The following is a 15,101-nucleotide window of genomic DNA, read 5'->3' on the forward strand; positions in this document are numbered from 1 at the left end:
TCAGATGGAACGTCTTAGCAGGAGGCAGCATTTTACCAACATGGTGGAGCAGTATGTGTGCACACGCCTACATGTAGTGAATGACGGGTCTGCCCCCTTCAACTTCTGGGTCTCCAAATTGGGCACATGGCCTGAGCTTGCCCTTTACGCCTTGGAGGTGCTGGCGTGCCCTGCAGCCAGTGTATTATCTGAACGGGTATTTAGCACGGCTGGGGGCGTTATAACAGACAAGCGCAGCCGCCTGTCCAGAGACAATGTGGACAAGCTCACGTTCATTAAAATGAACCAGGCATGGATCCCACGGGACTTTTCCGTACCTTATGCAGAATAGCAATGGATACCGACCTTACCCACCCATTGTTCCATTTTTGCTCTTTCTCACTCTTTTGGGGTGTACCCTCATTTAAAATTTTTGAAAAGAAGCAGTGTTGGCTACCTCGTCCTCCTCCTCAGGGCCAGATTAATGTAGGGGCTATTGGAGCTGCAGCTCCAGGCCCCTACCTTTTATATAGGCCCCGGGTTGGCCATATTCACTGTTACCGCTCTTCTGTCACTTGTAAACACAGAAGTCTGGCTTCTATGCTCGCTTCCCCAGGCAGCACCCTCAGAACCTCCCCACACAGCGTGAAGGCCGGACATGGAGGGACAGTTGGCGATGCATGGATGTGTTTATGGGCTTCAGAGACAGCATCCCATGTTGAATTAGGCATGCATGGCTGCACCCTTCCTCCTCTGGGTGCATGGCAAGGCACGGCCCTTAAGGCCCTTCAAAATCCTCAGCACCAAGCCCATGATGCTGTTAATCCGGCCCTGGTCCTCCTCCACCGCCGCTTCCACCTACACCGCCCATAGGTGTGCGCAGCCTATTGCATTAAGGTGTGCACCCCAAAGTTGAAATACACATGCATGTGTTTGCCAGCAGGGAGAGTAATGTATCGGGGCCATGTACCTGTAGGCAAGGAGAAATAGAGCAGAGCAGGTCCCAGGGAGATCTTTCCCATCTCCTCACTGGCAATGCTATGTGCCCTAGGTGATTAGGGTGTGCCCAGGCACACCCAGCACACCCTGTGCGCACGCCTATGTCACCGCCACATCCACCACCACCTCAACCTCCCTCCTACTCCATATGGGCCTCGTCCTTCAGAGATGAAGAAGAACATTGTTTTATTTTTCTGTTTTTTTTTGTTGTTTTAAGTTATTTCCCTATCCACATTTGTTTGCAGAGCACTTGCCATGCTCTTAATTACGTTTTGCTGCCATTTGCAGCACTCTAGCCCTTTCCTTTGGTGTTTTAGAGCCATTTTAGTGCCTTAAAGTTCGGGTCCCCATTGACTTCAATGGGGTTCGGTGTCCGGGAAAAGTTCGGTAAAAGTCCGGGACACGGACCCGGACTTTTTTTTAAAGTTCGGCCGAACCCGTCGAACACGGACATCTAGGTGTCCGCTCAACCCTACTCATATGTCTATTTTCCAAAGACAACCTCTGTATATGACGCTGAGCACATGCACTCAACTTCTTTGATCGACCATGGCCTGTTCTGAGTGGAACCTGTCATTTTAAACAACTGTATGATCTTGGCCACTGTGCTGCAGCTCAGTCCAGGGTCTTGCCAATCTTCTTATAGCCTAGGCCATCTTTCTGTAGAGCAACAGTTTTATTTTTTTTTTCAGATCCTCAGAGAGTTCTTTGCCATAAGGTGCCATGTTGAACTTGCAGTGACCAGTATGAGAGAGTGAGAGCAATAACACCAAATTAAACACACCTTCTCCCCATTCACACCTGAAACCTTGTAACACTAATGGGTCACATGACACCGGGGAGGGAAAATTATTAATTGGGTCCAACTTGGACATTTCATTTAGGGGTGTACTCACTTTTGTTGCCAGCGATTTAGACAATATTAGCTGTGTATTGAGTTATTTTGAGGGGACAGCAAATTTACACTGTTATACAAGCTGTACACTCACTACTTAACATTGTAGCAAAGTGTAATTTCTTCAGTGTTGTCACATGAAAAGATATAATAAAATATTTACAAAAATGTAAGGGGTGTACTCACTTTTGTGAGATTCTGTATGTATATGTATGTATATATATATATATATATAGTTGTTTTTTTTTTTCATTCTTTTTCTCGCCCTCCACAATTTAGGCTTTTTTACTTTTTCTTTCAGTTCTTGGAAGCCACAACCTGATGCATGAAAGTAATGAACATGCATTAATGTGTCAACGAACCTAAATGTATGATCCACAATGGTTAGGTCACCTATGGGACATTCCCGGAAGTATATGGAGTAGGGAGTAGCAGCCATACCTCAGGCTCTGTTCTGCAAGAGAGAGATGATGGGCATCATTAGGGTAAATTTCATATGCCCTGGCCTCTGTATAAACAAATGTGTGTGTGTGTATGTGTATATATATATATATATATATATATATATATATATATATATATGTATGTATATATAACTGTTTGCTGTAATTTATTTTAAAGTGTGAGACGGAGTTTGGCTTCAGTTTGTATCATTAGTATATGATGGCTAGAGGTACAGTAGGCGTTCACAGTATACACAAGTAGGTGGTGGCCTCTATAGGCCGCAAAAATGAGCTCACACGGGTTGAACTGACAGCAAAGAATGTAGTATATGATGGCTAGAGGTACAGTAGGCATTCATAGTATACACAAGTTGGTGGCGTGCTGTATAGGCCGAAAAATGAACTCACATGATTTGAACTGACAGCAAAGAACGTAGTATATGATGGCTAGAGGTACAGTAGTCGTTCACAGTATACACAAGTAGGTGGCGGCCTCTATAGGCCGCAACAATGAGCTCACATGGGTTGAACTGACAGCAAAGAACGTAGTATATGAGGGCTAGAGGTACAGTAGGCATTCACAGTACACAGAACAGTAAGTGTCAGCCTGTATAGGCTGCAAAAATTAGCCATTCAATGGACATGAAATGCCTTTTATGCCGCTGTATTTAGCGAAGCCAAAGACCAGGAATTGTTGTGGGTGGATGGCGGTCTTTCGGATATTTGTGGCCTGGCATGAGGAATTTTGATGAAACCTGGTCTACTGGTCACATGTGTTGAATTCCTCAGAGATCCATGCCTCATTAATTTAGCCCCACCCAGTAGTCCACGGGTTCATCACTCCACATCGGCCGTTAACCCGATGTAGTTGGACACCTGTCGGACCCCTTTTTTTTTACGCTCCAACATTTGAGCCACAGAAGCCTGCCTTTTTCCAGAACAACGTGACGACGGCATCATGGAAGGTGGAGTGTTGGACAACTGTGAGGAGACAGGAGAAGGAGAAGGGGGAGGAGAAGGAGAAGAGGCTGGACAGTGAGAGCATGGAGTGTGGCTTTGTGGGTTCTGACAGTTTACTCCCACTGGGCTTGGTGATGGGATTTAAGGTGCCTTCTTAAGGCGGTTGTCCCTAGGTGAGTGTTGGGCTTACCGCGACTTATGCGTTGACTGCAAAGGCTGCAGATGGCAACACTGGTGTCAGCAAGGGACACATTAAAAAAAGCCCACACTGCTGGGCCAGCGGCCGGCATCCTGGGAGTGCCAGATGTGACTGTACATGGTTAATCGCTCACTCCTGATACATTTGCAGTTTGCTTTGTACCTCTTGTGCAATGCAAGTTCTGCCTGCCTCTCCTCCCTATCTGCCGGTCTGTCAGTCCGTCAGTTCTACAAATAATTGGCCAGTAACTGTTGTCACTGTGTGTAGCACAGTTAACACAGCAAAAAAGGCTAAATGTTTTCAGGACTAAAATACAATCTTAGAAAATGATACTGTTAAATAACACCCCACTTCAATTTGTGGCATGGGGGGGGGGGCACAGGTTTATTACACCAGTTCTACAAATAATTGGCCAGTAACTGTTGTCACTGCGTGTAGCACTGTTTACACAGCAAGAGGCCAAGTTTTTGCAGGACTAAAATACACTCTTAGAAAATTATACTGTTAAATAACACTCCACTTCAATATGTGGCATGGGGGGGAGCATTGGTGTAGCACACCAGTTCAAAAAATTGGCCAGTGAGTTAGGCGCTGTGTGTACCAGACTTCACTCAGCAAACTAGGCAATATTGTTGCATGACACAAATGCACTTGAAAAAGTTTACTCAGATAACACCCCACTTCAATATGTGGTATTGGGGGGCCACAGATTTATTACACTAGTTCTACAAATAATTGGCCAGTAACTGTTGTCACTGTGTGTAGCACTGTTTACACAGCAAGAGGCCACATTTTTTGCAGGACTAAAATACACTCTTAGAAAATTATACTGTTAAAAAACACCCCACTTTAAAATGTGGCATGGGGGGGGGGGGGCACAGGTTTATTACACCAGTTCTACAAATAATTGGCCAGTAACTGTTGTCACTGTGTGTAGCACTGTTTACACAGCGATAGGCCAGATTTTTGCAGGACTAAAACACACTCTTAGAAAATTATACTGTTAAATAACACCCCACTTCAATATGTGGCATTGGGGGGGGCATTGGTGTAGCACACCAGTTCAAAAAATTGGCCAGTGTGTTTGGCGCTGTGTGTACCAGACTTCACTCAGCAAACTAGGCAATATTGTTGCATGACATAAATACACTTGAAAAAGTTTACTCAGATAACACCCCACTTCAATATGTGGCATTGGGGGGGGGGGGCAATTGGTCTATCACACCAGTTATAATACATTATAAGTGCTTTTGTCACTGTGTGTAGCGTTGCTGCAGAAACGCTCAGTCTCACCACCACACCTGTCACAATGCTGCACAGTGCACAATAATAGTACTAATCCACTATAATATGCTTTCTACAAAAAAACATATATTATACTGTGGATTACCCCCCCCCCCTTTTTTAGTGCACTGCACAGCAATACCAAAAAATTTGCAGCCCTTTACATGACTTTTGTGGACATTAACAGAGCAATGCCGATCTCTAACTGCCCCTAAAGCAACCACTGGATACCTGCCCCTATAGTAAAGAGACTGTAATAGACCCTATAACAACATTGGAGCATTTTAAATGACTTTTGTGGACATTGACAGAGCAATTTGTGTGTGACTGCAGCCGATCTCTAACTGCCCCTAAAGCAACCACTGGATACCTGCCCCTATAGTAAAGAGACTGTAATAGACCCTATAACAACATTGGAGCTTTTTAAATGACTTTTCTGGACATTGATAAAGCGATTTCTGCGTGACTGCAGCCGATCTCTAATTGCCCCTAAAGCAACCACTGGATACCTCTCCCTATAGTAAAGAGACTGTAATAGACCCTAAAACGACATTAGAGCATTTTAAATGACTTTTGTGGACATTGACAAAGCGATTTCTGTGTCACTGCAGCCGATCTCTCTAACTGCCCCTACAGCAACCACTGGATACCTGCCCCTATAGTAAAGAGACTGTAATAGACCCTAAAATGACATTGGAGCATTTTAAATGACTTTTGTGGACATTGACAGAGCGATTTCTGTGTGACTGCAGCCGATCTCTAACTGCCCCTAAAGCAACCACAGGATACCTCTCCCTAAGCTCAAAAGATACTAGACCTATACCGAAATACCAGCCCTCAAAAGGACTTTTGTGGACATTGACAGAGCGATTTGTGTGTGACTGCAGCCGATCTCTAACTGCCCCTAAAGCAACCACTGGATACCTCTCCCTAAGCTCAAAAGATACTAGACCTATACCAAAAAATACCAGCCCTGAAAAGGACTTTTGTGGATCTTCACAGCGCTATATGTGTCTAGCAAACTCTCCCTGATGAGCACAGCAGACCTCTCCCTACCCTGGCAGAAAGAGGAATGTGAAATGGCTGCCAGATCGGGTCTATTTATAGGGTAGGGGGACTGTCCATGTGATGGAATGTTTCAATTGGCTGTCCCGTTCCACCTGACGGCTGTGTCACAGGTCAAAGTTCTCCCCAATGTAAACAAATATGGCTGCCGCGAACGACGCCATGTGTACGAAAATTTAGTGGGTAGCGAACAAGCAGAATTTTCCGCGAACCGACCACCGGGCGAACCGCAAGGCCATCTCTAGCTGGGAGCACAGCCTGCCTGTCCTCCATTGGCAAAGACTTGTGCTTACACTCCTCCCCCTTTCACAGCTATTCACTGGGAAGATCATTGTGATTATGTTTCTCCACCCAAGCTCTATAATCCCTTTATGCAACTGAGAACAGAGATTATGTGATCACTTATAAAAAAGAAAAAAAATTGAAATATACAGTATACAGAAGTATTTTGCCTTCCATTTATTTAGAACTGAATAGGTTGTTTTAAAGGCAAGAGTTCATGCATACTTTAACCTCTTGGGTAATCAGCCCAATCTTCTCCCTTAACGTTTTTGGTACCTAATTCCACACATGTATTCCTAAAATAGATAAAATGTATATAACATAATTCCACCTCACAAGGCTATTAATACCTACCCACATTGCTCATCCCTTTGGGTGGCAAAAAAAATACAATTCATAAATAAGAGTTTACATTGAAATCTTAACTGAAATTTAACATTTTAGGGTGTGACATTCACAGTTTGTACATTCACTGCCCTTTTTTTTTTATTTAGAAGGTTAAGGTTATCACCCCGCTCCATTAGACCAGAACCTTTTAGGATTGCCACAAAGTTTAAATTCTCTATTGTGAAAGTTCTTAAAATGTTTCAGTGCACTGTGGTTATTTTTACCATTGACAATATTACAAATATGTTCCTCTACCCTGATTGTTAATGTTCATTTCCCTAGGGTTTTATTCCCAATATATTGTAATCAAGGAGTACATCCTCAAAGATAAATTACATTACAAGAAATATATGATAAAACTGTTCAATTTTGTAAGTATTACCTGTCACATTAGATTTCAAGGTGTCTATATAGCTACAGTTGTCTCTAGTATTTCTAATTGCAAAACAACCTCTTCATCTCATAAAACCCTTTTTGCCTGCCATAAACATTCCCAAGGCTGTTTTTTTATTCCTATTAAAAATATGTTTTTTTTTTTATATATATATATATATTTATATATCTCTGAGAGTGAGTTCCCCTTGAAAATTATTTTTGGTTTTGATGGCAATATAAATTTTGCTGTAGTTGCAATTTTGCAGGGGGAGTGCGGACATTTATCTCATTTGATATAAAACTTTATTACAATGTAAAACTCATTTTCAGTTTTGCGTGTTTTCTGCCAAGTGAAATATCACTCTAGCTTCTTGTATCTCTCTAGGACCCCAGCGATCAGATATTTCTTCTGAAACACTCAGCTTCTCACAACTACTCACAACTGCTACAGGCCTTACAAAGCCAAATGATGATATCATGGTTCCTGAAACAATAATTGGATAATACAGTTATCAAACAGTGATATTTTTGTAAAAATTCTGTTGCATGAAAATCTTATCAGTGGAACTTTCAGGAGGTGTAAGAAGTCAGCAGGAGATGTAACCCCCTGGGGGATGTAAATCTTACTTTGTTATGTGTTTATTCTGAGTAAAATAGCATTTTTCTTATTATTCATGTCTGCAAAAAATATTAATTTTGTAAAATGGGACACTAAATAAATGCATGCTTAGTAGAACGCATTGTTTTGGAAGAATAAATAGCATAATCCCACCTTGGCCCCAATATAGTCAATTACACTCATACAATCACTTATGTATTCTATAGACATAAAGTAGGCAAATCTATAATTAGTAGGTATATATATATATATATATATTGTCAAAAGTTTTGGGATGCCTGCCTTTACACCCAAATTAACTTTATATAATGGCATCCCAGTCTTAGTCTGTAGCGTTCAATATTGAGTTGGCCTCCCTTTGCAGCTAAAACAGCTTCAACTATTCTGGGAAGGCTGCCCACAAGGTTTAGGAGTGTGTCTATGGGAATGTTTGACAAAAGCATTTAGTGGAGGGGGGATTATGGTGTGGGGTTGTTTTTCAGGGGTTGGGCTTGGGCCCTTAGTTCAAGTGAAGGGAACTGTTAAGGTGTCAGCATACCAAGACATTTTGGACAACTTTATGCTCACAACTCTGTTGTTCCAACATGAATGTGCACCAGTGCACAAAGCAAAGTCCATAAAGACATGGATGAGCAAGTTTGGGATCGAGGAATGTGACTGGCCTGCACCCCAATAGGACATATTTAGGATGAATTAGAGCGGAGACTGGAGACAGACCTTCTTGTCCAACATCAGTGCCTGACCTCACAAATGTAGAGGGAAGGGGGAAAAAAGCGCCAGTGGAGTGCAGTTTTTAAAAAAGAAGGAAGTTTATTAAAAATAAGTATAAAGGAACAGGTGACTCGATAATGGACTCACTTCAGTGCAGTCACTGTGGTGCCCTCCCTGGTGTAGGTCAGAAGCTCGGTGCCTGCTCTGGGTCCTGATGCGGTCCAATCATCCGGGAGAAGTCCGGGGTTTCTCAGGCGACTTCCGGGTCGGATCGGCATAGGAGATGTGGAGCGTGTTAGAGGCTTCTTCCGGCTGCGTCTGACATCACGGGGTGTCTGGGCTTTGGTGGGCGTATCCGGGCGTCACAACATGTTTCGGAGCATGCGCAACATGCCGGTGGCGGGCATGCGCACTCCTTTGTCAAGTGTCCGGATGGGAGGACGTGCAGGAAATTATATAGGAGGCTGGGGGCGTCATTAAGGAATAAAAGCGGCAACGGCCAAAAAGATCTTAAAGCGGCAATGTTCATAGGAGGCACAGGGGAAAAGAATCGTGTATACGATAACACATAAATATGTGTAATGTCCAAATGTCTTTTTGGCAAAGTTGACCAAGCGGTCCGGGGGCATATTCCAGGCACATAATAAAAACATTTGATACTTATACAATAAGGAAACGTTAAGAGGCATATCTGATTATACAGGGACTAGACAATGATTATGAAAACAATAATAATAATAATGAGGTTATGATTATAGCAGCTTAAGGTAAATAGCAGTTAAAGGAAGGCTACTGTCTAACGGGGCTGACCCCATGAAAAATGGGTCAGGGGATCATCTTCCTGTTTGGGTAGAAAGAGATCAGGGGGGGGGGGAAAGGAGGGGTGGAGCTGGGTGGGGTGTTGGGGAAGGGGGTGGGGGGGGGTATTTTGTTAGAGGTAAGGGGAGGAAGGGTGAGGGAAGGGAGGGGGGAGGGATGATGGGGGGTAGGCAGAGGAGGGGGGGGGAAGAGAGAAGGGGTGAAGGGGGAGGGGGGGGGGAAGAGGAAAAAAGGAGGAAGGGGGAGAGGAAGAAGGGGGGGGGGTTTGGTTATTTGGGAGGTAGGGGGGGGAAGGGGAGGGAAATGGGGGGGGGGGTTTGGGTGGGAGGGTTTTGGGTGCATACTTACGGGTGGTGATAAAGAAAAAGGGAATGACCCCCTGGAAGGGTGGGACTTTAAAGGTAACTAATGAGGATCTTTCGAAAAAGATAGAATTAATTAAAATATTTAACAATTTATTGAAAAAAATGTGAATGAAAGAGATCAATCAAACAGTAATAATACATTCAATGTACAATACAATACAGTTGCAGATGCATGACAGAGTCCAACGCGTTTCGAAATTTGTATAGTACCAAAATCTTCCTCAGGGAATCTGTATGTTTTCCTGGAAAGCATAATCATATGCCAAAAGTGAAACCAAGAGAACAAAAGCAAAAATACAAAAACATACATTAGTGTGTTACATCAATCATATCAAGGTTTTTGCATATGCGACAACATGTTGTTCCATCTCAAGAGGTAATATATCAAGGGGGAAAGAGAGAGGGGGGAAGGGGGAGGGGGGGGGAAAGGAAGAGGGGGTGGGGGAGGGGGAAAGGGAGAAGAGAGGATGGTAGGGGAGGGGGGGTTGTACACATACTGGCAAATGTCCGGAGCCGCTCATATTGTCCACGGGGAGATATGTATGGGTCCCGCAAGGTGGGAGCTAGAATCAGGTATTTATATTATTTTCTATAGCCTGGAAATAATAATGCAGTGTCAGAAAAGTTCACTCCAAGGATGAATTCCCTTAAGTATATAGTTACGGATCACTTCACCTGTTGTAATGATCCAAAAGGGGAATAGGTGTGTAAAAAATACGGAAGAAAGGGATTATTCAAGTGACGGAGAGGATTCCAGTCACCTTTGGTTATCCCAAACTAGAGGTGCCTATTAGGACTTAATAGATGGTGACCCCTAAAAACGAGAAAAAGGGGGGGGGGGGAAGACATAAAACGAGGAAGTACTGGAGAGCAAGGAGCTCAAAATATAGATTATCCACAGTTGGAATTATTTTGTTATTTGGGGTATCTTACCTCCGTGTAGATAAAGAGTAAATAACAGCCAAATCCAATGCCACTTCAGCAGATGAAGTATCTACTTGGGGGTGTGCTTTTTGTCCCAGAGTGGTTGAATATAGATATTGGTATTATGCTTGTATCTAAAATATAAAAAGTTTTATATTGCATCTATCTGGTTACCTATCCAGGATATTGTACATGGCAGGAGTGTCCCCAATACAAGTATAAATATAAATACCGTAGGATGAAAAGAGGTGGCAGACACCCAATGACAATGTCTTCCAAGCGGGGACGGATGAAAACCCCCACGGCTGATTATACAGCTAGTGGGGTTCGCCCATAGATCTGAAGGAGTAAATATGTATAAGGTATAAAATAAAGTTCACCTTGATGAAAGTACCCAAAGCATTCCAACGATCAAAAATTCCCCTAAAAAAGGTTACTTACTTAGCTGTAGGGAGGGTTGGAGGAACGACAATTCTGTCCTATCACGGAGAGATCACTCACCGGACTGATTCTCGGCGTTCCCTAAAGTATCATAACGAGGCCCGTGATTTGCCAATAGGCATCGCGAGGTTTAGAGTGATGTCGTCATTTCCGTCTGTTTAATCTCGAGTAAAATACCGCGAGTCTAGGACGGTGACATCACATCCGGTTTGGGCGTATAATCCAGCACTTCACGGGACGTAGCCGCGGTGATGGACTTCCGCCCTCACTTGCAGAAGGGGCAAGATAATAATACCCGCCCTTGATTCTAATAATTGGTACATCTTTGATGCTAAATAGGACAATGAAGTGTTTTAACAAAGTGTGATCCAACCATAAATATGTCGGAGTCATTATAATAAAAATTATACGAAAGTTTCAAGAGATGCCAATTTCTCATTATGGATACTTGGCCTAGTAGATACAGAAGGGGAAATCTTATAAGATATCGCCCCGGCACGGGTGGTGGCGTTTAACCCTTAGATGGTCGGGGGTTCAAGCATGGAATTCCCACAAAGATTGTAGGAAATTAATCCAGCTGTATAACGCATATGCTCTCCAGATAAAAGATGGGACATCCAAAATCAATTTTGGGTCCCAAGGAGAGTAGTCTCACCCGTGCCGGGCTCCCAGCTGCGGGATATCTCTCCAAAAGAACAAATATGGAAACATGAGATCACATGATTATGACATCCAGACAGCCGGGCAGTGGACCCCCTGGGAGAAGGGAAGGGAAAAAGAAAGGGAGGGGGGAGGGAGGGTATTAGATTGAAGTGGAAGGATAATTACCTGATTGGATGTTTTTGGAGAAACAGATGTTCGTCGCATCATGCAATTACATGACTGGAGTTGCAAAATATAATATAACAATTAAATACATAAATATATCAAAATAAATATAAAGAGGCCACTAAGAGATATGCATTTAGCCAAGATGAGGCTAAATGCAAACAGCATTCATCCTCAGAGTGCTTAGGTCAGAGTCCTCCAGGGGGATAAGGAATAGGAGGAAGAGACGCCAAAGATAGCTCTGAATTAATCAGAGGGAGCATTGAAAGCATATAGAGCAGATAAAGTAGAGGGAAAAATAGGGGGAGGGGGGGGGGGGAAAGAAAGGGAAGAAGGGGGGGGAAAAAAGGGGGGAGGGGGGAGAGGGGGGAAGGGGGAGGAAGGGTTGTTTGGAAAGGAGGGGAAGCAAGGAAAAAAGAGACAAGAGGGATGAAAGATGAAGGGGAGTCGATCCTAGATCTCAAAAACAAAAGGGAGAAGGGCTACTCAAAGGGAAGATCCTTAATCTGTCTTTCCTGAGACGAATCCCTCCAGGAAAGGTCTGTAGCTAGCTGTTTCATTCAGGCCAGTACATATTTACTCCTTCAGATCTATGGGCGAACCCCACTAGCTGTATAATCAGCCGTGGGGGTTTTCATCCGTCCCCGCTTGGAAGACATTGTCATTGGGTGTCTGCCACCTCTTTTCATCCTACGGTATTTATATTTATACTTGTATTGGGGACACTCCTGCCATGTACAATATCCTGGATAGGTAACCAGATAGATGCAATATAAAACTTTTTATATTTTAGATACAAGCATAATACCAATATCTATATTCAACCACTCTGGGACAAAAAGCACACCCCCAAGTAGATACTTCATCTGCTGAAGTGGCATTGGATTTGGCTGTTATTTACTCTTTATCTACACGGAGGTAAGATACCCCAAATAACAAAATAATTCCAACTGTGGATAATCTATATTTTGAGCTCCTTGCTCTCCAGTACTTCCTCGTTTTATGTCTTCCCCCCCCCCCCTTTTTCTCGTTTTTAGGGGTCACCATCTATTAAGTCCTAATAGGCACCTCTAGTTTGGGATAACCAAAGGTGACTGGAATCCTCTCCGTCACTTGAATAATCCCTTTCTTCCGTATTTTTTACACACCTATTCCCCTTTTGGATCATTACAACAGGTGAAGTGATCCGTAACTATATACTTAAGGGAATTCATCCTTGGAGTGAACTTTTCTGACACTGCATTATTATTTACAGGCTATAGAAAATAATATAAATACCTGATTCTAGCTCCCACCTTGCGGGACCCATACATATCTCCCCGTGGACAATATGAGCGGCTCCGGACATTTGCCGGTATGTGTACAACCCCCCCTCCCCTACCATCCTCTCTTCTCCCTTTCCCCCTCCCCCACCCCCTCTTCCTTTTCCCCCCCTCCCCCTTCCCCCCTCTCTCTTTCCCCCTTGATATATTACCTCTTGAGATGGAACAACATGTTGTCGCATATGCAAAAACCTTGATATGATTGATGTAACACACTAATGTATGTTTTTGTATTTTTGCTTTTGTTCTCTTGGTTTCACTTTTGGCATATGATTATGCTTTCCAGGAAAACATACAGATTCCCTGAGGAAGATTTTGGTACTATACAAATTTCGAAACGCGTTGGACTCTGTCATGCATCTGCAACTGTATTGTATTGTACATTGAATGTATTATTACTGTTTGATTGATCTCTTTCATTCACATTTTTTTCAATAAATTGTTAAATATTTTAATTAATTCTATCTTTTTCGAAAGATCCTCATTAGTTACCTTTAAAGTCCCACCCTTCCAGGGGGTCATTCCCTTTTTCTTTATCAACTAATCTAGGGATTATGGTAACACAATATCTGAGAACTACCCACATACCTTTTCATATATATTTTGGGTGGATAACACACCCGACCCCCGCTCTCTGCGGATAGTTCTCAGGTTATCCACTATTAGAGATTAATGATTTAAATTTCCTAAAAAAAAAGGTTTTCTAACGGAGGAAAGGGTTTTTTACCATATTTTCCTCTATAAACCTCACTACAGGCTATCTATATAACCTGTTTATTATAGACGTCCCAGAATGGGAGGCTTCCAGGGAGATGGCTGGGAGGAATTGATGTCTGACATTGAAAGCCAATTCCAACAAAAAGAGCAGATAGAATCGGACATTTTCACTTTGTTCTCCACTTTAAAACGCTTCTTAGAAAAAAAGTCAGCATTACACTGGCATATAAAATCCTTTGACAAATATGTGAAAGAAGGTCTGAATCCTTTAGGATTAAGGATTCAGATCTTCCCTACCCTTGAAAATAAGGGGAACTTACACAGAGACTCCTCGAAAGAGGATATTCTAAGACGTGTCTTAGAAAAAACTTCAATAGGGTACAAATTATGAAGAGACAGGACCTACTTTTCAAAACCTCCAAAAGGGAAAGGGCACCTATAAAGAACCCACCCAGAATTATTCTTGACTACTCTAATGAACATACTGAAATTCATGGAATTCTCAAAAAGCATTGGGCAATATTGAGGGAAGATCCTATCCTTGAACAGATAGTAACTCCTTCCCCTGCTATCACATACAGAAGAGCCACCTCCATGATGGACGATCTAGTCCAAAGTGAATATAAGGGGGCAGAGAGAGGAGACCCCTGTCGCGACAAAGGGACATTTCCCTGCGGCAATTGTGACCAATGTAGGGTGATAGTCCGCTGCAAAAGCACCAAGCTCCCCAATGGTGAAATACATCATTCGAAACACTTCGTTAATTGTAAAACTAGGGGGGTCGTGTATCTGATGCGGTGTGAATGTAAGGCCTTTTATGTTGGTAAAACCAAACAAGAACTTGGGAAACGCATTAGCAAACATATGCAAAGCCTCGACATTGGCAATCTCTATTTGCCACTGGGCCGACACATGGCCTTCGCGCACAGATACAGGACCCCCAAAGTTACATTTTACGCCCTTGAAAGGGTACACATTCCGGCCAGGGGGGGCGATTGGAACAAGCAGCTTCTCCAGCATGAAATGCGCTGGATTGCGAGACTTGGGGCAACGACCCCCCCTGGCCTGAATGAAACAGCTAGCTACAGACCTTTCCTGGAGGGATTCGTCTCAGGAAAGACAGATTAAGGATCTTCCCTTTGAGTAGCCCTTCTCCCTTTTGTTTTTGAGATCTAGGATCGACTCCCCTTCATCTTTCATCCCTCTTGTCTCTTTTTTCCTTGCTTCCCCTCCTTTCCAAACAACCCTTCCTCCCCCTTCCCCCCTCTCCCCCCTCCCCCCTTTTTCCCCCCCCCTTCTTCCCTTTCTTTTCCCCCCCCCCCCCCTCCCCCTATTTTTCCCTCTACTTTATCTGCTCTATATGCTTTCAATGCTCCCTCTGATTAATTCAGAGCTATCTTTGGCGTCCCTTCCTCCTATTCCTTATCCCCCTGGAGGACTCTGACCTAAGCACTCTGAGGATGAATGCTGTTTGCATTTAGCCTCAT

At 43.3% G+C, this 15,101-nt stretch overlaps 1 long non-coding RNA gene across 1 annotated transcript in view; it reads left to right on the plus strand.

Moving 5' to 3' along the window:
- LOC309554365 overlaps positions 1 to 15,101 on the plus strand; it is a 161,393-nt gene that overhangs the window by 135,627 nt on the left and 10,665 nt on the right. The window contains exon 2 of the long non-coding RNA XR_014225229.1: positions 2,175 to 2,358. This is a non-coding gene — a long non-coding RNA (uncharacterized lncRNA). The remainder of the gene's footprint in view (positions 1 to 2,174; positions 2,359 to 15,101) is intronic.

The sequence above is a fragment of the Pelophylax lessonae genome, assembly GCF_965119305.1.
Source record: "Pelophylax lessonae genome assembly, chromosome: 4".
NCBI classification, from domain to species: domain Eukaryota; kingdom Metazoa; phylum Chordata; class Amphibia; order Anura; family Ranidae; genus Pelophylax; species Pelophylax lessonae.